This window comes from Protopterus annectens, chromosome 2.part0 (genome assembly GCF_019279795.1).
Source record: "Protopterus annectens isolate FY-2018-M chromosome 2.part0, PAN1.0, whole genome shotgun sequence".
In the NCBI taxonomy this organism is placed as follows: Eukaryota; Metazoa; Chordata; order Ceratodontiformes; family Protopteridae; genus Protopterus; species Protopterus annectens.
Genome location: NC_056728.1, coordinates 1,761,407,638 through 1,761,429,173, shown reverse-complemented (window position 1 = coordinate 1,761,429,173; position 21,536 = coordinate 1,761,407,638). Strand labels below are relative to the sequence as shown.

Below are 21,536 nucleotides of genomic sequence, written 5' to 3'. Positions count from 1 at the left end.
AATTTTACTAAGTAACTTTTATTTTACTAAGAGCTTCAATGACAGAAGCTAACATTTTGTTCCATGTGTTTTCCTTGTTTTGGTGGTTGTAGAAAATGTTTTGACTACACTTAAAGACAGAACAAGGTTCGATTAGAATCTGTTTGCCACCAATGTTAATAGCCAGGTAGTGTCTATCACTTATTTGGAAAGCATTTGGTTCCTGGAGTGCCAAAATATGTTTTCTCTTTATGGACCTTGCATTTGAACATTGGTCAGTGACATCACTGCTGCTAGCACCGCCCCTGTGCTAATACATTGGCATTATAATCATACACTCCTGAGGCCCTGGCCACTTACAGCAGAATTTTTTTTTTTGAAAAACAGAAAAATGTCTGTGAAGGCTTTAATACTGCACACATAAGTGAACTGTCAGAATACTGCAGCCTGAAAGATGCAGCTACAATAAAACAAATCAAACTGCCAGTAGATTTTTTTTCATCAAATGTGATTTTTTATTTATTTTTTTGCGTTTTTGCATTTTGGAATGCACCTTTCTAAATTAACATCAGGATTACTATTACTATCATGGACTCAGAAGATCGCAGACAGAAGTATCAGGAAAGGGATATATCTGGCTCAACTGCTACCCCCACCACCACAACACACACACACAGACAAACACTTTATTTAATGTTATCCAATGACATCAACTTTTCCTCATGTAGGTGACAACTGGCACAAACGAAGGGTCTCTTTTTTTGTTGCTGATTGCTGCCTAAAGAGAAGGATGACTCTGAATAACAATATGCTTCAAATGAATAACTGTCAGCATAGAACTTTCAGCTTGACCAGTATTGCTATGATATAAACAAATTTGCCCTGGCCTTTGCATACATAAGTTAGTTTCTGTCATAAAGCATCAACTTTCAAATCCCCAAAGGATTATTTTGGAAGGTTTTAACAAAAATGTTTTTGACAAGATCAGCATATTTGTTCCTCTAAATGGAACATGCTGATTGGAAAGGTCCCTGGTTCCTGTTTTTAATTGAAAACAGCTGTTTTATCAGCTTAGTTATGTGGATGAAAACTTACTTTACTGCATGTATTAGCTTTTTAAGTACTGATACGTTTGTCAAACTGAACTTCATCAACTGCATAGAAATAACATTAATTAAAATGGGAATATAATTTAATAAAGAGTTTTAAAGTCAAAATGATTAAGGTATATGCCAGTATTGCTCCCACTAGGATCCTAAGCATAATAGCAATGTAGCCCTAAAATCATTACTACAGCAATAAAGCATTGGTACTGCTGTCCTACTTTCAATGATTCTGCTGTAGTGTTTCACCCCAAATCTGAACACTGGAAGAGTAACAACATAGCTGAACTGTTGCAGGAACACTATAGCTATGCTGAAGTATCACACTGCAAGAAAATCAAAGCACTTTACCTCAGTTGTCGTACATTATTAAGTACATTATTACTTTATTTGCATATTGATGCTGTCATATTTTTGTTACTTTATTTGCATATTGATGCTGTCATACTTTTATTACTTTATTTGTATATTGATGCTGTCATACTTTTATTACAGTAATCTAATGATACAAAACAGGACTGCTGTTATGCAGCAGTAACTCTACAATATGAACACTTCGGTTCTGACATACTGTCATACCGAAATAGTAACTTAGCAATACTCTAATAATTCAGCAATGGTTCTACCATAATAAATGACAAACATAGTAATATTGCAGTAATACAGTCATGCTGAAGCAATGAAAGCAAAGGAGTCCTATGGTGATACATTAGCACTATTACAGCACTGTAGTAACAAATTAACTGTTGTGAAGTTTTAGAGCCTGTACTGTCATAAATAGCTAAAAATAATGTAATAATTTGAACACAATTTTGCACCAAGCACAAATAGCATTTTAATATATCAGTATACAATTAGTAAGTCATCAACAGCTGTATTATTTTTCTATTATATTTCATTAGTAAATAATGCTGCATCAACATCACTGCAGTCCTGTGTTTTAGGGAATAATTTTGCATCAGCATCAGTGCAGTACTGTTATAAAACATATCTCTAGTAATTAATGCCACAAAGGAATTGCAGCAGTGCTGTTATATAGCTTTAGTAATAATGCAACATAATTTAATGTACAATTTGGTAATAATACCACATTGGCATCATTGAAATACTGTTATTCATAATTATGATCAGATCTCAGATCATAATCAGCATGTTATGTCTTCAAGGCATGGATGTCAACAAATTCACCTCCAGAGCAAAGTTAAAAACACACAGTTGTTGAGACCCAGTCATAATACTTTGTAGTGCATGGAGTTTTGCCAGATCCCATGTACTACATAAATTAGAGAAATGGACAAAAGACAGTGTAGTACTGGTACATGTTTTATACCTTAAAAAGCCATAGCACGCTAGCTGCTGCCACACAGAGCAGCCACCCATGAAGGCCATCAGAAAGCCAGGCGATCTGAAAGCCAGTAAAACTTCATATGGACTTAATTAAAGTTGAATAAAGTGTTACGCAACTCTTCCATTGTGTCTGCTGAGCACTGTTAATGCTCTAGTATAAGACCAATGGTTAACAGCACTAAGGAAGTACTTAACAAAAGCTTGTTAAGCACCTTTCTGATATCGGGAAGGTATCTAACAAACCTATCTTCTCATAGATTTTAGAGCATAACTGTGCATTCCATGCACTATATATATTTAGTAAATAATGCTTCAACAGTTCTGAATTACTGTTATATAGTATAACTTTAGGAAGTAAATCTGCATAACTGCAGTACTGCTATATCAAATGCCATTGATAAACAATGTCCATCAGCACTGCTGCATTACTGTTACATAATATAACTTTAGGAAGTAAATCTGCATCATCACTGCAGTACTGCTATATTATATGCCACTAATAATGCAGCATCAACATCACTGCATAACTATTATGTAATATACCATTACGGAATAATTCTGCATCTGCATACTGCAGTATGGTTATATTGGGCCCAGTATGTAATTTTGAAAAGTCAAAATCTCGAACATCAAAATCTTGATGTTCAGATGTTTGAGATTTTGAAATCTCGAAATGCAAAAAAAGTTAGACATCATGTTGCTGCGCCCCCCACACCCCTGCTATTTAAATACCAACTCCGAGGTTGCTCTACACTGAAGAGAATGGCAAACTTACTGCTCCACACTGTTGGGTGATCTTAATTGTTTAACTTCCAGATTTCAAAATTTTAAATATCCGGATGTCGGGATTCTGATGTTTGGGGTTTTGAGATTTTGAAATAAGAGTCATAACAATTGATACCAATCCTGAGGAACATTCTAGGATAACATACCTTCTTCATATCTGAAAAGCAGAACATTGCATTTCTGTACTGTTCGTTAGATCCATATGTTAATGAAGACACAAGGGAATTCTTCACACCTCATGACTTGAAGAAAAAGGCTTACTAGTATGAAGTGGCTGCATACAAACTGGAGACATTAAACTTAAAAAAGACGGTCCAGGGTTACCGCTTTGGCATGAGTGTCACTGCTACTTTCTTTGACAGAGGGAGAGATAATGCAGTATATGCAGAGACTGAGTCCACACATAGGGTGTTAGCAGGCAGGAATTTTGAGCAGAGAACTTTAGATAGCATTTGGACATGGCTTTGCAAAATTAAAGAATTAGAGCTCACAGGGATAGCTAAAAAATACATGATTCAGGAGCAGAACCAAAAAGGCAGCTAAAAATAAAAAGCTAAATCCTGAGGCAGTATGCAGTAAGGTGTGGAGAATTTGCCCAAAACCTCATTTAAGGTGCTGAAAGAAGATGAAAGCTGGTGAAAGGGTAGGTGAGCTGTGAAAGAATAGTTGTGTAAAATCTTACCATAACCATAGACGTCCTTCTCTTCCATGTTGCAGTATTTCAAACCCTTGGGTTTTCCTTTCTTGCTACCAAAATGTCCGGCCAGTATACAAAAGCTTCTAGTCACTGCATGGTACGTGGGATGTCTGATGCTGGCTAAGGGAATGTGGGCCATAAAAGTGACATCTGCACGTACTAGCTCTCAGAACTGGGTGCCCCAGTCGGACCCCAGTCCCAGGATAACTGTACAATTCCAATGCCATCAAAGAAGAGCTGGTTTAATGGAAGAAGGAGGAAGGAGGGAGGGAAGGAATACTGCAACATGGAAGACAAAGGCATATATGGTTATGGTAAGATTTTACACAACTATTCTATGTCCTTCTATTTTCATGTTGCAGTACTCCAAACCCTTGGGTAAGTGCCAAAGCTCAAAGGGAAGAAGAGGGTGGTGGTTTGGAACTATTTTCTAGGAATCCATGAAGGATTGCCCTGGAAAATCCAGCCCTGGATTTGGAAATGTGATCCAATTTATAATGTTTGGTAAAGGTGTGGACAGAGGTCCATGTAGCTGCTTCTAAAATGGAGGCAGTGTCCAACCCTTTAAAGAAAGCCCCAGATGAAGCCATAACCCTAGTGGAGTGTGCTTTAATCTTAGATTCTAAGGCTTTTCCATGGCATGTATAATAGAAAGAAATTTCCTTGAAAATCCAGGCAGAAATGATCTGCTTTATCACTGCTTTTCCCAGAGCTCTGGGGTGAAAGGAGACAATTGGACTGATTTCCTGATAGACTTGGTCTAGTCAAGTTAAAACCTAAGCTGCCTGTGCACATCAAGGGAGTGTAAGACTCTCTCACTGTCATTCTGACGATGAGGAAAGAAGATGAGAAGGTGACTAGCTTGGTTTAAGGATAACTCATTGACCATTTTGGGCATGAAGGAAGGGTTGGTCCTAAGAGTTACCCTGTCCTTGTGGAAGGTGAGGAAAGGAGGAATAGCCATGATGGCCTGTAGATCTCACACTCTCCTGGCTGATGTCAAGGCTACCAGGAGTACTGTTTTCCAAGTGCAATGTTTTAGAGAGGCCTTAGAAGCTAGTTCAAAAGGGGCAACTGTGAGCGTCTCTAAAACATAATTCAGGTCTCATGGGGGTGGGATGGGTTTCCTGGGGGGCCTGAGATGCTGCACCCCCTTTAGGAACAACTTTGCAGGCAACCAAGATGTGAAAGGAGGGTCCAGAGGCAGACAAGCTGAAATAGCAGCACGGCGGGCTTTAACAGAGGAGCACACCAACCCTGTTTGCAAGTGTTCACAGAGGTATGACAGTACCAAGGGAACATCACCCCGAAAAGGGTTCAACTGTCTTTGTAGACACAATATGGAGAATCTTTTTCATTTAGGCAAATAAGATCCCCTAGTGTTAGGTTTCCTGGCCTCCTGCAGGACTGTGAGCACATCCTCATTGTAAAGGTGTCTGTAAGGGATCAGAATTCTATCACCCAGAGAGTAAGGTTTAGATATTGCAGGTGGGGATGGATTAGGGATCCCGTGTCCTGTGTGAGAAGGTCCACTCTGTGAGGTAACTTGTGGCAATTGCCCCTTGATAAATGCAGAAGGAGGGGGAACCAATGCTGTCTTGGCCAAAAGGGAGTCACCAACAAGATTTATGGTTTGTCCTGCTGGATTTTCAAGAGGACTTTCTGAAGAAGTGAGAAGGGGGGAATGCATACAGAAACATCTCCTTCCAAGAGATTGAGAAGGCATCTGTTGCCCTTGCCAGAAGACTGGGTAGACTGGTGCAAAATGATGGAAGCTGTCTGTTCAGAGGGGAGGCAAACAGATCTATCTGAGGTGTACCCCATTTGTGGGCTATGTCCAAGAACACATCCCTGTGAAACATCCATTTGTGGGACTGTGACATGGACCTGCTCAAGGTGTCTGCATGGGTATTCTGCTCTGAAGGGATGTATACTGCCTGCAGAGTGACTCCCTGTTTTGTGGCAAGCTCCTAGACTTGGACAGCTAGCCTGCATAGCAAATAGGATTTTCTTCCCCCATGCTTGTCCATGTACAACAGAACTGTAGTATTGTCTGTGAACAATTTTAGGGGGCCCTGCTTCACCGTATATTGGAAAGCCTTCATGGCCAAAGTTGCTGTCATCTCTCTGATATTGATACGTTCTTGTCCTATGGAGCCAAACCAAGTGCCCTGGACTTTTTGGGAACCCATGGTTGCTCCCCATCCCAGATCTGAGACATCTGTGTACATCTCCTTAACTGGCAAGGCAGCCTGTAAAGGAAGTCATGGGTTTGAGGTCACTTGATTCAACCACCAGAGAATCTCTTTCCTGAGACAACATAGGAAGGGGATTTTGTACTTTAGAGGGTGAGAGTGCTGTGTCCCTATGGATCTTAATTACCATTGTAACTTTTTCATGTGGAGCCTTGCCAATAGCAACATGGGAATAGTTGATGCCATATGAGCTAGAAATCTGAGTTACTGTCTAGCAGTCAAGACTGTGACTTGAAGGACAGAGAGCAGGTATAGCCTTAAGTTTTCCACCTTTTGAGGTGGCAGAAAGGCCCTCATGATATCCATCCTTATCCTGCATCCCAGGCATATTTAGTCCTGACAGGGGGTTCAAGTTGGACTTGGGGTAGTTTATCTTGAAACCCAGTGCTTGGAGGACTGATATTACTACTTACAAATGGCATACCAAGGATTTAGAACAGTCTGCCTGTATCAGAAGGTCATCTAGGTAAGCGAATATTTGAATCCCTTTAGTCCTGCAGAAGGAAGACCCTTGGTGCTGCAGAAAGTCTAAAGGGCAACGCAGAGAACTGAAAATGTGAGCAGCCCAAAGAGCAGTGTAGGAATCTCCTGTAATTGGGCCTTATGGGGATCTGCAGGTATACTGTAAAAGTAATAAACTGCTCAAACCCAAAGAAGCTGGCCGTCACAAAGAATATATATAGAGAACAACAAACACATCCAGCTCCACCACGAATGTAAAGAATGTAGACAAAGCAAAGTTCTTCACTGGAAAAGCTTTTATTTCACAGACCAAAATAGGATAAGCGCTTTCGCGTATAAAGATATACGCTTCTTCAGATCTTAACATACAATGGAGTTTAGCAAGTTTATATATTCAAGCAGAAACCCTCAATTATTTTCAACAGACAATTAAACCATCCCTAATTAAATATTTTTTTCAATTAAACTAACAAACCTCCCTTCCAGATTACTCAGCTTACAATCAGTATGTAGGACCTTAGTTCAATAAATGCAACTTTAAATAGTCATAAAAAACGTAACATTTAAAGCCAACATAAAAACTAGAAAATAAATAAAAAATAAAAATACAAAATACAAATAAAACATATAAAGACATAACCAGATATAAAATTCATGACTATTCCTTATGAAATATCCCTCATATGCAGGTAGGCATCCTTGATGTCCAAGGTGGCTAGGAATCCCTGAGGTAAAATCAAGGGAAAGAGGGTCTGCAGAGTAAGCATACGAAAGGTGCGCACTTGCAGGAAAAGACTGAAGTGGGAAAGCTCCAGGACTGGTCTCCAGGGACCATCATTTCTTGGGACTAGGAAGAATCTTGAATAGAAACCCTTTCCCTTTTCTGTCATGGGGACAGATTGAATTGTTCCTTGAGCAATAAGACTGTCTATAACTGGTTGAAAAAGGGGGAGCTGCTTTTTGAGTGGCTGAGAAATACACCTCAAGGAAGGTGTAGTGATCCAAGTAATAAAATAACCCTTTTCTATAATGGATAAGACCCACCTGTCTGATGTAATGGTTTTCCAAACAGGGAGACAGTGAGACAGTATTAAGGAAAGGAGTGTGGAATCGAGAGGTTTGTTCAGTAATGGCAGATAGTCATAGACTACCTGCCCTGTCCTGAAACTGAGGCTTCCAGGATGGAGGCTGTGCAGGCCTGGAAGGGGCTTGTTGCATCCTGGTACTCTTTCTGCCTCTGGAAGGAGGAGGAGGAGCAGAATATTTCCTTATAAATTGAGTTTTTGAGGGGTAATTCCTGTGGAACTTGGGAATAAGAGAAACAAACAGGTGCTTTGGGTCTTGTAACTCCTTCCCCTTCTGTTGTAGAGATTTGAACAACTCAGCCACCTTTGTCCCAAAGAGGGCAGAGTTATCCAGAGGCGCATCCAATAGTTTTGCCCTAATATCATCAGGTAAGGGCTGTAACCGAAGCCAGGAATATCTTCTCAGGACTGACGCAGTGGCAGAAGATGTGGCAGAGGCTTCAGCCGCATAGTAGCTGCACTGAATGGAATACCTAGTGACCTGAGAAGTCAAGGATATAAGGCTGGACATCTGTGTCTTCGCAGGAAAGTCTGGGATCTCTGACAAAAGCTTAGTGGCTTGTCCTAAAAGGGCTAGGGCATATTTAGACATATGAGTTTCATAGTTTATTGCCCTGAATGCCAGGGTAGCTGAAATATAAATTTTTTAACAAGGCACTCCATGGCTTTGCTGTCTTTATCTGTAGGGAGAACTGATGTGGATGGGAGCAGTTCTGAGGGCTTATCAGCTGAAACTAATTCAGTGCCAGGGACTGCTACAGGGCATTTGACAAGAAATTTGGCCCCCTCAGGGACCTGTAGAATCTGTCAGGCCTCTGAGGGGCGGGGGGCTGTGAATTGGGATTTACAGAGGCTGCATTAAAAGAATCCAGAAAAAATGGGAAGACTGGAGGTATAGCTGAGGAAGTAGGAGTCTCCATTTGTAGAAGTTCATGGTATCTTTTCTGAAACTGATACAGTGCCAGGGTCTGCTACAGGACATTTGACAAGAAATTTGTCCCCCTCAGGGACGTTGTAGAATCTGTCAGGCCTCTGAGGGGCAGGGGGCTGTGAATCAGGATTTACAGAGGCTGCATTAAAAGAATCCAGAAAAACTGGGAAGATTGGAAGTATAACAGAAGAAGCAGGAGTCTCCATTTGTAGAAGTTCATAGTATCTTTTCAGAACTTCTGCCATCTCAGTGGAATCCCACTTTGCCCCCACCCCTATTAAGGAAACCACGGTAAAAAATTTCTCCAAAGTCAACTTCATGCTTCTTAAGACAGAAGTGGTGAACTTCATGACACCCATGCAGATGGACAATACAGTTACAACTGCTGAATCCTACACAAATGCACTCTATAAGCACTTACACAAGTGCATGGATCGTGCTATCCCAAACAGAACCAAGATGCTATCCTCCAAAAAAAGGAAGCCAATCTGGTGGTCCCCTGCCATAAACAAGCTGTACAACAAAAGGAAGAAACTGTTGCAAAAGAGAGTAAAATCCCATGAGTGGAGGAGCTTCCTGGTCAGCCTCAGTAAGAAGCTGAGATCCCTTATAAGATCCTCCAAAGCTAGCTACAAAAACAAAATTGCCACTAATTCTAAGGGCAACCACAAAGCATTCTATAGCTATGTCAAGAATCTCGATGGCAACACCCAGATCTGCTCTGAGTTACAGCACAATGGCACGAAAATTACAGAACCAACTGATATTGCCAACATCCTGGCAGATAGGTTCAGTGCTAACTTTACCCCCCCACACACCTCCTAAAGGGCCCATATCTATACAGGAAGAATGCAGAGTCCCTGCAATCACAACTACACAGGTAAAAGCTGCACTCTCTAAAGCCAAAAACACAGCATCCATGGGACCGGACAACATCCCAGGCTGCGTTTTACACAAACTTCAGAACGAACTGGCTCCCCACTTAAGCACCATGTTCAATAACAGCCTTGCATCAGGTTTTGTGCCCACTGAATGGCGCACAGAAACAGTTATCCCACTCCACAAAGGGGGAGCCACCACTGATCCCAGGAACTATCGACCTATTAGCCTGACGAGCCTGGTCATGGAACTCATAAACAAAGACATTGGTAACCTCCAAACTCTGGATCCCACCCAGTTCGGGTTTGTGAAAGGAAGATCATGCCTCCTGAACCTGATTGACTTCTTTGAGGCAGTCACCAAAGCCATAGATGAGGGTAAGGAGGTTCACACAGCCTATCTTGACCTCACCAAGGCTTTCAACACCATCCCCCATTCTGGAATTATAGCTAAACTCACTAAACTAGGTATAAATCCCTATGTCACAAGATGGGTTGCCAACTGGCTCACCGACAGAACCCACACTGTAAAAGTTGCAGACTCCAAATCTGACCTCAAAGCAGTGACAAGTGGAGTACCACAGGGTTTTGTCCTGGGACCTCTCCTGTTTGGTATCTACTTCTCTGAAGTACAGGCTAACACAGAAGACCTCTGGGTAATGAAGTTTGCAGATGATTGCAAACTAGGAGCCATAGTCAAGTCCCCAAATGATGTGGACATCCTACAGAAAGGCCTCGCTGAGACAGATGCCTGGTGTCAGAGCCATAGCCTCAAGCTCAATGCCAAAAAGTGCAGTGTCATCTCCTTTGGTATAAACTCTGTACCCATGCACTACCACATAGGCAGCAATCTACTTAACACCGTATGTGTGATAAGAGACCTTGGGACCCAGGTGGACAGTAGTCTCTCCTTTGATAGTCACATCGCCACAGTAGTCAGGAAGTTCTTCTACGTGGCACACCTCATCATAAAAGGGTTCTTATCCAGGAAAAAAGAGGTCATTGTTCCCCTCTACTCCACACTCATTCGACCCATTATAGAGTACAACACCCCTTTTGGAATGTACCTCACAAGACATCTGAAGCAGCTGGAAAGGCCACCGAAGTACCTCACAAAGAGGAGTACTGGCCTCAAACAAGTGCCCTACACTGACCGCCTCAAAAAACTCCAGCTTTACTCCATAGCATATCACCTACTCCGAGGTGATCTCTGGCTAACATATAAAGCTGTGTCAAACCCAGAGCTGTTGGACATGCTACACCTAAAGAAATCCCAATCCCTCCGAGCTACACACTCTAGGGACCTAAACCTTGTCACCACAACAAACAGGACTTGCTGGAGGGATAGATTCCTGTCCCAGAGACTTCCCATACACTGGAACACGCTACCCATCTACGTCAAGCAAAGTTCTTCATTAGCACCATTCAAGAAAAATCTTGATGAATGGATGGGAAATAGGAAATACACCCCAGGGATCACTTCTGTGGATCTGCTCGACAGTGGTACAGGAAAATATCTTTCTTGGATGGCGTAAGCCAGGGAACCTTGTTGGCTAGGCTTACATAGGCCTTTGGGCTGATAGCCTAGTACCTACCTATGAACATATGAACCTATGAACCTATTTTGGAAATGATCTCCCCAAAGATGAGATCCTCACCTGGAGAATCTGTCTCAGCGGAATCTTCCTCTAGGGAGGCAAAACCAAGAGGAGATGGTAACTGGGATACGTATTACAAGGGATCCTCTGAAGAGGAGTCAGAGGAGTCCTCAGCTTTAGGTTGAGAAATATCTGGAGTCTGAGGTCTAGGATTAATTACTGGGGGAGCCACTTGGGGAGATGTCGGTGTAGCAGGCTATGAGCCATGATAGCATTGAAGAGGCTCTGAGAAAAAGCCTGCCAGTCTGGGTGGCTCTGTGTAGGGGACGAAACATGCTTTGTTTTCTGTTTTCTTTTCAAGGAAGGCCTAGAGGGTGTAGGGACCAAGGTAGGCCTAGGCTCTCTAGCATCTTCAGTAGTGGATGGACCCATCTGGGTGGCTGGTACAAGCTGAGGTTCCCCCTCACTGTCGGTAACCAACATCTGCAATACCTCTAAGGACGTGCCTTCCATTCTGGGTTCTGTGGCTTCCCCAACAGTACCCGCTGTACCCATATCAGTGGTGACCAAACGTTCCTCCAGGCTAACATCAGCCACAGGAGGGACATCAAGTGTATGGGGTGCAGCAAAAGATTCAGGTCTAGCAATTTTGGCATTTTCTTAGGTGGCTCGTTGGGCTGACCAGATGGACCCTCCATAGCTAAAGCTAAGTGTTTAAGGCACTGATTTTCTAAATAAATATTCAAGGCATGCAGATGTCTGCATAAGGTTTTAGGGATGAAGGCCTGAAAGATGGAGCAGGGCACAGGCATGCAGTGACCCAAAAGAACAAAATGTCCTCAACTGGATACTTATCTTTGAAAAGACAATCCAATTGGCTGGGAAGGCAGGAACAGATGATGTTTGACTGGCGGCAGAGAAGTTCTGAGGTCTGGTACATGCAGATGTCACTTGTATGGCCCATGTTGTCTTAGCCAGTGTCAGACATCCCACATACCCTGCAGTGACTAGAAGTTTATGTATACTGGCCGGATGTTTGGGTATCAAGAGAGGAAAAGCCAAGGGTTTGGAATGCAGCAACATGAGAATAGAAGGACATCTTATAACAAAGGTTGACCATGAGTAACAAGATGATTTAACATTTTTTTAAAAATGGCAGTTACATATATTTTATGTACTTATTTATTTATTTCGAATATGCAAATGCTTACATTCAAGATATTTTACAAATAAAGAAAAACAAAACAAAAAAGAACAGAATATTAAAAAGTGGATGATTTAAGATGAAAACTGCAAAAAAATGGTAAAGTGGTGAAAATCATTTTAAGATAAAATATAGCGATATTGAAAAAATTTAAAAAACTCTTCACTTCAACTTGAAAAACAAAGAACACACACTGGAGCCAGAATAAGTTAAGCGCTTTTGTCTGTAATAAACGGGACGAAAGCGCTTAACATATTCTGGGTCCAGTGTGTGTGTTCTTTGTTTTTCATATTGAAAAAGTTAATGAGGTGCCCTTGTATGGGCCTAGATGGACTCTTTTAAAGAGGTGACACTTCAGAGAATTCACACTAAGGGAATACTTGGAATCACACAAATAAACCAAGGAATATTGGTGGTCAAAAGGACCAGGATGAAGTAGGCAAGTGATAACTTATGAGATATCTCCAAACATGATGTGAAGCACCTAGCCATAGTACAGAAATTAAGCAACATCTTTAGAGAAACAGGATCCAGGTTGTAAAAAGCATGGTAGGCAAGTGTCAATATTTTAAATGCACTTTTAACTGCAATTGGTAGCAAGCAAGTGCAAATTAACTGAATACAGGCTTGTCTAAGGACCCTTTTCAACTACTGCCTGGATCAGATAGGCAAATACAGAATACAAACATAGGTTCATAGGTTCATACTAGGCTATCCGCCCGAGGGCATTTATAAGCCTAGCCCATCGTTTTGTGGCTTACGCCACCCCTTTAGTATGGGGAACTATACCCATTATTTTGCTGTGCCTCTGTTGAGCAGTGACACTGAGGTAATCCCTGGGGTATATCTGCGATCTCCCATCCATTGGTCAAGATTTCTCTTGAACAAGGCCAGCGAGGTGCTCTGCCTCACATATACCGGGATTTTATTCCACAGCATAGGGAGTCTTTGGGTGATGAATCTATCCCTCCAGCACGTCCTATTAATAGCCGTGTCGAGGTTTAAGTCTCCCGCCCTTGTGGCTCTGACGGATCTAGATTTTTTGAGGTGAAGCATATTCATCAAATCTGGGTTTGACATGGCCTTGTATGTTAGGCAAAGGTCACCTCTGAGCAAGCGGTAAGCGACTGAATAGAGCTGGAGTTCTTTCAGTCGGGCAGCATAGGACAGATGTTTGAGACCCTTTATCCTTTTGGTGAGGAACTTTTGTGGCCTCTCCAGCTTCTGCAAGTGTCGGGTCAGATACATTCCAAATGGGGCATTGTACTCAATCATTGGTCTGATGAGTGATGAGTATAGGGAGACTATGACCTCCCTTGATCTAGATGAGAATCCCTTCATGATAAGGTGGGCAATGTAGAAGGTCTTCCTAACTACTTTAGCTACATGGGTGTCGAATGACAGACTACTATCAACCTGGGTCCCCAGGTCCCTGATAACTTCTTCTGTGCTCAGTGGATTGCCACCTATTTGGTAGCTAGGGGTAACCTTAACAGGTTCCACTGAGATTTGAACTCAGATCGCTGGATTCAGAGTCCAGAGTGCTAACCATTACACCATGGAACCATGGAACATAAAAAGTTGAAATATACAGAAAGATAAAAATTACAAAGACAAAGACCAGAAACAAAACATATTTTTACCACACAAATGCACGCTCACACACACTTACCCATTTACCAAATGTTAAATAAATGAATAAAATAAATACATAAATAAATAAAGTCTTAAATAGCCATCTCACCACAGATTGTATGCATATTATCCCAATTCAGGTTCATATTACAGTGAATATTCTAAAGGCACTCTATGGACAGGTAAGAAAGGATTCCTGGAGGTGGATAAACTACAATATACAAGTTGCAGGTTTTAAGTAAGCGTATGGCACTCAAACAGTAAAATGGAATGTCTTAAAATACTCCCACCCTTACAAATGTTGTCACGTTCACCTCTGCTACTCATGGAATGATTATAAATATGATCTGAGCTTTGCACAATGCTGGCCTCCTTCATTAGGACACTGAAAGATGTGATTTCCTGAATGTGGGATAAAATACTCCAAAAGGGAGCCCTCAAAATGAATGTCTGTGACTGCACCTTTACTTCCATCTTCCTTAATATAATGCCTTTCTCTATGCATGTCACATCCATCTCAGCTAACATCCTCTTCTGTATCATCTATTAAGATAGCAAAAATCACCTAATAACATTCCTTTAGAGTTCCTTTGTTATGTGACTGTCGATACCATCTATCATGCTATTCATTCTTGTATTTTTGTTACTTACGTCCATGACATTGCAATAGTCTGCACTGAAATCCAGCTGTAAAACTCATATATTACTTTTTTCAGCTATCCACTTACTTGTTTCACCCTTTTTAATGGTACTTACCCATCTGAAGATTTCAAATTGTAAGCACATTAAAACAAAAGAGACATACCTTTTTTCTTTTACAGCTGTTTTGCACTGTCACTTTTAGGAATGTTGGACTGCAGTGGTCACAGGGATAAATATATAGGACATTTACTGCTTGACTTCCCACTTGAAGAGAAATGTTGAATCAACACTAGAATAAAATTACACACAGAAACAGCAATAAATACATAGAAAAATATTAATGATTGTGTAATATATCGTTAAGCAGTTCTGTGGAAGTAGAAACAATGAGGCATTTCTATGAATGTTTTCACTTCTAAACTTTTATGGTAAATATATGCACATCCTTAATGATGCTTGCACTGTTAAACAGCAAAGTACAGTAATTTTAACATCCTTTAGCCTCAGGATGAATGAATGTTACACAATGATTACCCTTAACATCTATATTGCAGTTAGGGCAGAAGGCTGAGGCTATGAGCTGCTTCTTGTACTGGAGTGTTTCATTCCCACAGCCTTCATTTGCCGACAAAGTGACTCTCAGTAAGTTACTTAATGGGACAGCGCTCCCAGGTGGACCTCTGAAAGTGTAAAATTGTGTCGATTGTATTTACCAGGTTAACAAAGAAAAATAAAACAGCTTTGTGCAGCAGTGCTTCACATGATGCTATTCACTTTGCAAAGTTTGCCATTAATGTCTTCTGTCAGAACAGCGGCCAGTCAAGCAGTTTATAAGAGTAAGAGAAAACAGAATGTGAGAAATGCAGGATCGCATACCTCTCAACTGTACAGATTTTCGCAGACTGTCCAGATTTTGGCCTCATATTTTTAGTCTGTTTTTCATAAAATTGTGGTTTTCTGGGAAAATAGTGATAAATCATTAAAGACTGAAGTTAAAAAATAATGACAGACATTTGAGTTTCAGACTTCATATCCTTGACAAAATTCATCCTAATGCAAAACCTGTTATACTATCAACTTTCAAAGTTTGTAAGAGCAATACTTAAAAATTGCCCCTATTTTTGGGCAGTTTTCTCATTTTTATTTATGGCTTTGTCCAGATTTCTTGCTCTAAGAGATTGAGAGGTATGGCAGCTCAGACCTCCACCTTTTGTTCCATGAGGCATTTACAAGTATAACTGGTAGCTGTCAAATAAAGATTAATTTTCATTAACCATTTGAAATGTTGGGACTCATTAGCATGAGTCCCAAAATACAGAGACTAAATAGCCGAATGAACAGGCTTACATATACTTAGTCTGAGATGCCATTTATCTGAATATTACCTTTTCTCCATGGTAGGGTGATCTCAGAGTTGGTTTACAGTGGATATAAAATGTTTACACACCCCTGTTAAAATGCCAGGTTTTTGTGATATAAAAAATGAGAAACCGCAAAAAGAACACCCCCTGCCTGTAAGGCAACTGCAAGGTCCCAAACAGAATCCAAAACACAAAATCCAGACCAGCAGACTGTGGCAAACGAACAAAATGTAATATGGTGCTAATAAGCACATACAAAAAGGAGAATGAAAAGCAAACCGGTTTCGTCTTAAGTAAAAAACAGACTTCTTCAGTGCATACAATTCACAAATAAAACATCTCCTTTCTTTTATATAGTCGGCAATTAAGGCTTAAGTAATGCAATTATTATAACATTTAATGGTGCTCATTCAATCCAGGAGAAAATAAACCCCCCAACATGATAATCCATTTTTTCTCCATAATATTAAGAATATGATGCCATAAGTTAGAAATCCATCAATCTGTTTCTTAAAGGAAGGGGTCGGATTGAGGGACAAACAAGTATAGTACCACCCATCCAAAAGCTGCCTCATAGCTTTGGTGTTATATTGAGCCCAATCTTGGACTACAAACACCCCACCTTTATCAGCAGACAGTATAACCAATTCATGATTATTAGCCAATTCCCTAACACATTCCAATTCGATCTTCTAGAGATTATTCGATCCAACCCCAGACTCCCTAGAATAGAAATGTATATCCCTAAGAACACTATTCCGAAACATTTGCACGTTAGAGTTCATGGGAGGTATAAACGTAGATTTACGATATCTAACCCCATCCTGGACCCCATTGGAATCTTCATCCTGAAAGAATAACCATAGATTAAGTGTTCTGTAAAAAGCAACAATATAATTAGCAAAACTATCCTCTGAGACAAAAAACCCAGGTATAAAAGTTATCCCTTTATTCAAAATATCAATATGAGTAGGTGACAAGGTGCAAGATGAAATATTTAACACGTTAGAATTGGTTATTTCTGAGCAGACATTCTCAACCACCCTTCCATGTTATCCAACTCGTTTGTGCTTCCTACCCCCCCCCCCACATTTATTTACATCTAAAGGGGCATAATTATTTATTTTGGGTGTTTGAGATCCTGTGGTACAATGTGCATCAGACTCCAGGGCTGAAGATGAATCATCTGCAGAGGTGTCATAACTCGTAGTAGACATTTTTTTTAATATGGAACGTGGACGTTTCTTTCTGGAAGCATGTTTATGGGATTGTTGGAACCTTACATGTTTAGCCTGATCTTTAGAAAAAGGATCCCCCATTTGATAATCAGCGAGATCCCTCAAAGATGTCTTTTTCTTCCTTTCCTTAAGCTGTTCTTCCAAACTCAGTAAATCATTACTGAGATTCTTGAAGTTCGAATTATATGTGGGTTGACCCTCAAATTGCCTAATAGAATCACACATCTGTGTTATGCCCTGAATCTCTTGGTCTATAGTTCTTTCATAATGTCCTGCAAGGATCTCAACAAAGTTCATGGAAGCCTTATGTTGGGCATCAGCCCAAAGCTTAGTCAATGTGGCATCAATATTATTTACAAGTGGCTGTATGTGGACTCTAAGTCCCCTTGATAATATAGGCTTTAAATAACCTAAGATGCCAAACATTGCTACGAAGTGACCTCATGCTCTTATTCAGCCACAAAAATTGTGCCTCGCATGTATTGTCAATGGGTACTAAAATGGATCCATTCTGTTGGGGTTGATCTATACCCAAACCAAACACTGCAAGGTCATCACAGTCAGAGGCCAGCCCCTTAAGAAGACTGGTTATATCCATTGAAAAAACAAACAATAAAAACTGTCAAAAATACTATTGTGTGAAGATCCACACAATAAAGTCATTAATGATAGTATAGGGTAAAATACAGCAAGTGGGACAAAATGGTAGAAACCCCAACTGTCCGTAATATATATCTTGAAAACAAGTAAGGAGTACTCCCTCAATAGATAATGCTCGGACAATGTCAGCCACTAAGATCAAGAATGGTCATAAAATAATAACATAAATAAAACACATACAGTGCTGAGTCCAATCCAGATAATATTGAAACATGCCCTGTATAAATAGATCCAATATAAGAATAAAAGTAAAGAGACTGGACAATATCAGCCCCTGTAAACCAATGACCAAAACAACCTGTATATAGGTCCAATCAGTGCTGAGTCCGAACAGAAAATAGAGTTCCAAAACTAATCAAAATTTGAAACTAAATATAGTTGGACAATAGCAGCCTAAATATTGCTGTGCCCAAAATCACTTAGTTAATAGAGAGGGAGCCTAAATATTGCACTAGAAATAAAAATCCAGTACAAAGCAACCTTGCTGTAATAACCCTAAAAATTTTAACAATAGAAAATATGTTACTGTTTGTTTAGTCAAGGAAAAAGTCCTAAATAAATAGAGCATGTTTTTAACAACATATAGACCCATAAAGCCTCCCTATTATTTAACAAATGAGGACCCGCACAATCTAGATTTTGATAGTAATCACAATATCTATCTCAAATAAAGGCAGATCAAAACCTATGTGGTACCATCATTAACTGCTTAAATACAATCAAATTCTACTAACTGCATAATATACAAAAGTGCCCTGTTTCAAAATACATTCAATTGTGCAGATAACAGATGGTTCCTCATAAAGGACCAAAATCATATATACATTTCAGTTGATACGCCCAAATCCGGAAAGGCGGGAATAAGGTATCATATACAACCTCACCAAAAATGGTGAAAGTAAGCTACAACTGTTGAGCACATAAATATGAATATATCCATTCAAAAAAACGAATAGTATTGCCAGAGGCGTATCCCATATGTATAGCAGATAAATGAATGGAAGCCCTTGATAACACTGATAAATATACAGACACCACATATAAAAATATTTTGTATAGTATAATATCCTCTCTAAATCTTATATAGGAAAAACACATTAATAGTTAAACTAGTCAGGCAAAAAATGATGTTCATGTAAATATAAAAAATGAGACCACAGTAAATCATTTTAAAACTTTTCCCACCTTTAATGTGACCTATAACCTGTACAATTCAATTGAAAAACAAACAAATCTGTTAGGGGGAAAAAGTATAAAAAATAAAAATCATAAGATAAGCTGGTTGCATAAGTATGCACACCCTTAAACTAATACTTCGTTGAAGCACCTTTTGATTTAATTACAGCATTTAGTATTCTTGGGTACACACCTGCCATCAATTAAAGAGACTCTGATTAACCCCAAATAAAGTTCAGCTGTCCTAGTAAGATTTTCCTGATATTTATTCAATTGCCTGCTACACCAAAAGCCATGGTTCACAGAGAGCTTACAAAGCATCAAAGGGATCTCATTGTTGAAAAGTATCAGTCAGGAGAAGGGTACAAAAAAATTTCCACAGCATTGGATATACCATGGAACACAATGAAGACTCATCAAAAAGTGGAGAAAATATGGGACAACAGTGATGTTGCAAAGAACTGGATGTTCCTGCAAAATTGATGAAAAGACAAGACAGAAACTGGTCAGGGAGGTTGCAAAGATACCTACAGCAACATTGAAGAGCTGAAAGAATTTCTGGCAAGTACTGGTTGTGTACTACATGTGACAACAATTTCCCGTATTCTCCATATGTCTGGGCTATGGATGGAAGCCTTTTCTTAGACAGAAAAACATCTAGGCCCGGCTAAAATTTGCAAAACAATACATCAGGTCTCCCAAATGCATGTGGGAAAATGTGTTATAGTCTAATGAGAGCAAGGTTGAACGTTTTGGACACAATTCCAAAAGGTACGTTTGGCGCAAAAACAACACTTTGCATCACCAAAAGAACACCATCCCCACGATGAAGCATGGTGGTGGCAGTATAAGATTTGGGGTTGCTTTTCTTCAGCTGGAACTGAGGCTTTAGTCAAGGTGGAGGGAATTATGAACAGTTCCAAATACTCATCACTTTTGGCCCAAAACCTTCAGGTGTCTGCTAGAAAGCTGAAGATGAAGACAAATTTCACCTTTTAACACGACTATGACCACAAGCATACATTCAAAACAACAAAAGAATGGCTTCACCAGAAGAAAATTTAAGTTTTGGAATGGAACAGCCACAGCCTAGACCTAAATCCAATAGAAAATCTGTGGGGTGACCTGAGGACAGCTGTGTACAAGAGATGCCTTCGCAATCTGACAGATTTGGAGTGCTTTTGCAAGGAAGAATGGGCAAATATTGCCAAGTCAAGATGTGCCATGCTGATAGACTCCTAACCAAGAAGACTGAATGTTGAAATTAAATCAAAACATGCTTCAACAAAGTATTAGTTTAAGGGTGTGCACACTTACGCAACCAGCGTATTGTACATTTTTTATATTTTTCCCCTAACAGATTTATCAATTGAATTGTACAGGTTATAGGTCACATTAAAGGTGGGAACATTTTTGAAATGATTTATTGTGGTCTCATTTTTTTATATCACAAAAACTTGGCATTTTAACAGGAGTGTGTACACTTTTTATATCCACTATATAGAAGTATGGGAGATGTTGGGGACTTCCCCCTGTATAAAAAGAAGTTTAAAGGAGAAGAGCAATTTTTGAGATTTGCTCTTTTCCTGTGTTTTCATCGTACCTCTCAATTGTACAGATTTTCTCAGAATGTCCAGATTTTTGTTTCATATTTTTAGCTTGTTACTCAAATAATCGTGGTTTTCTGGCAAATTATTGCCAATTTTTGAGGACTGAAGTCAGAAAATAATGACAGACATTTGAGATTCAGACTTCATACCCTTCAGAAAATTCATGCTAATGCAAAACCTGTTTTTCTTTTTTTATCAGCTTCTCAGCACTCAGCATTTCAAGTGCTGACATTTCAATAAGGAGCCTTCATTTTCTTCTTAGCAAAATATTTTACAGTGGGATGTCCGCACAGTAACATTCTTAGGTCATGATTTCTATTAAATACAGACAGGTGCGATGAATGAATTTCTGAAAGTTGTAACTAAAATGGTGAGAGTTCACATGCTCTGTGGCATATGGAGATTAAGTCCTAACTCTGATGTAGAAGATTGAATTACAGACTCAAACAGTGGGGGAAGACAGGAGTGAGGAGTTGACAATGCCTTGCCCATCTATAGGGGAGGGGATCCATTCTATTGCAATGCTGAAATGCTGATACCTACTGGAGACAGAGAGAAAGAGAGTCGCAGAGAGTATAACATGCTGAACTGTAGGCCACGGACATGCACAGCTCTAGCAAGTGTGTCCATGCAGCAGCCTTCATGAGGCACTGGTGGAAGTGATCATCCCTTTTGTTTATTGGTCACTGAAGAGAGGTTAGAACACAAAGTGAAAAGACTCCTTATAGAAGCCTGGATGATCAGTTGACTGAAAATCTTTTACTCAGATGATGGGGAATAAATGGGTAGTAGTAACAATGGCTTGCTGATTGGCAGATACACAAGATAGGAACAAATATATAAAAAGGGTAAAAGTTTCATACCATATATTAAATCAATGTACATACAA

At 39.9% G+C, this 21,536-nt stretch overlaps 1 protein-coding gene and 1 non-coding gene across 3 annotated transcripts in view; both read right to left on the bottom strand.

The window, feature by feature from the left end:
* LOC122793613 (neuroblastoma suppressor of tumorigenicity 1) overlaps positions 1–21,536 on the bottom strand; it is a 359,029-nt gene that overhangs the window by 108,348 nt on the left and 229,145 nt on the right. The window contains exon 2 of one of the 2 annotated variants that reach the window (XM_044061792.1): positions 14,767–14,891. The gene's annotated coding sequence lies outside the window, so the exon portion shown is untranslated. Of the gene's footprint in view, positions 1–14,765; positions 14,892–21,536 lie in introns of both variants that reach the window. The other variant, XM_044061791.1, reaches the window with a different exon arrangement.
* TRNAQ-CUG lies at positions 13,820–13,891 on the bottom strand. Its single transcript has one exon. It is a non-coding gene; the product is annotated as a tRNA-Gln (tRNA).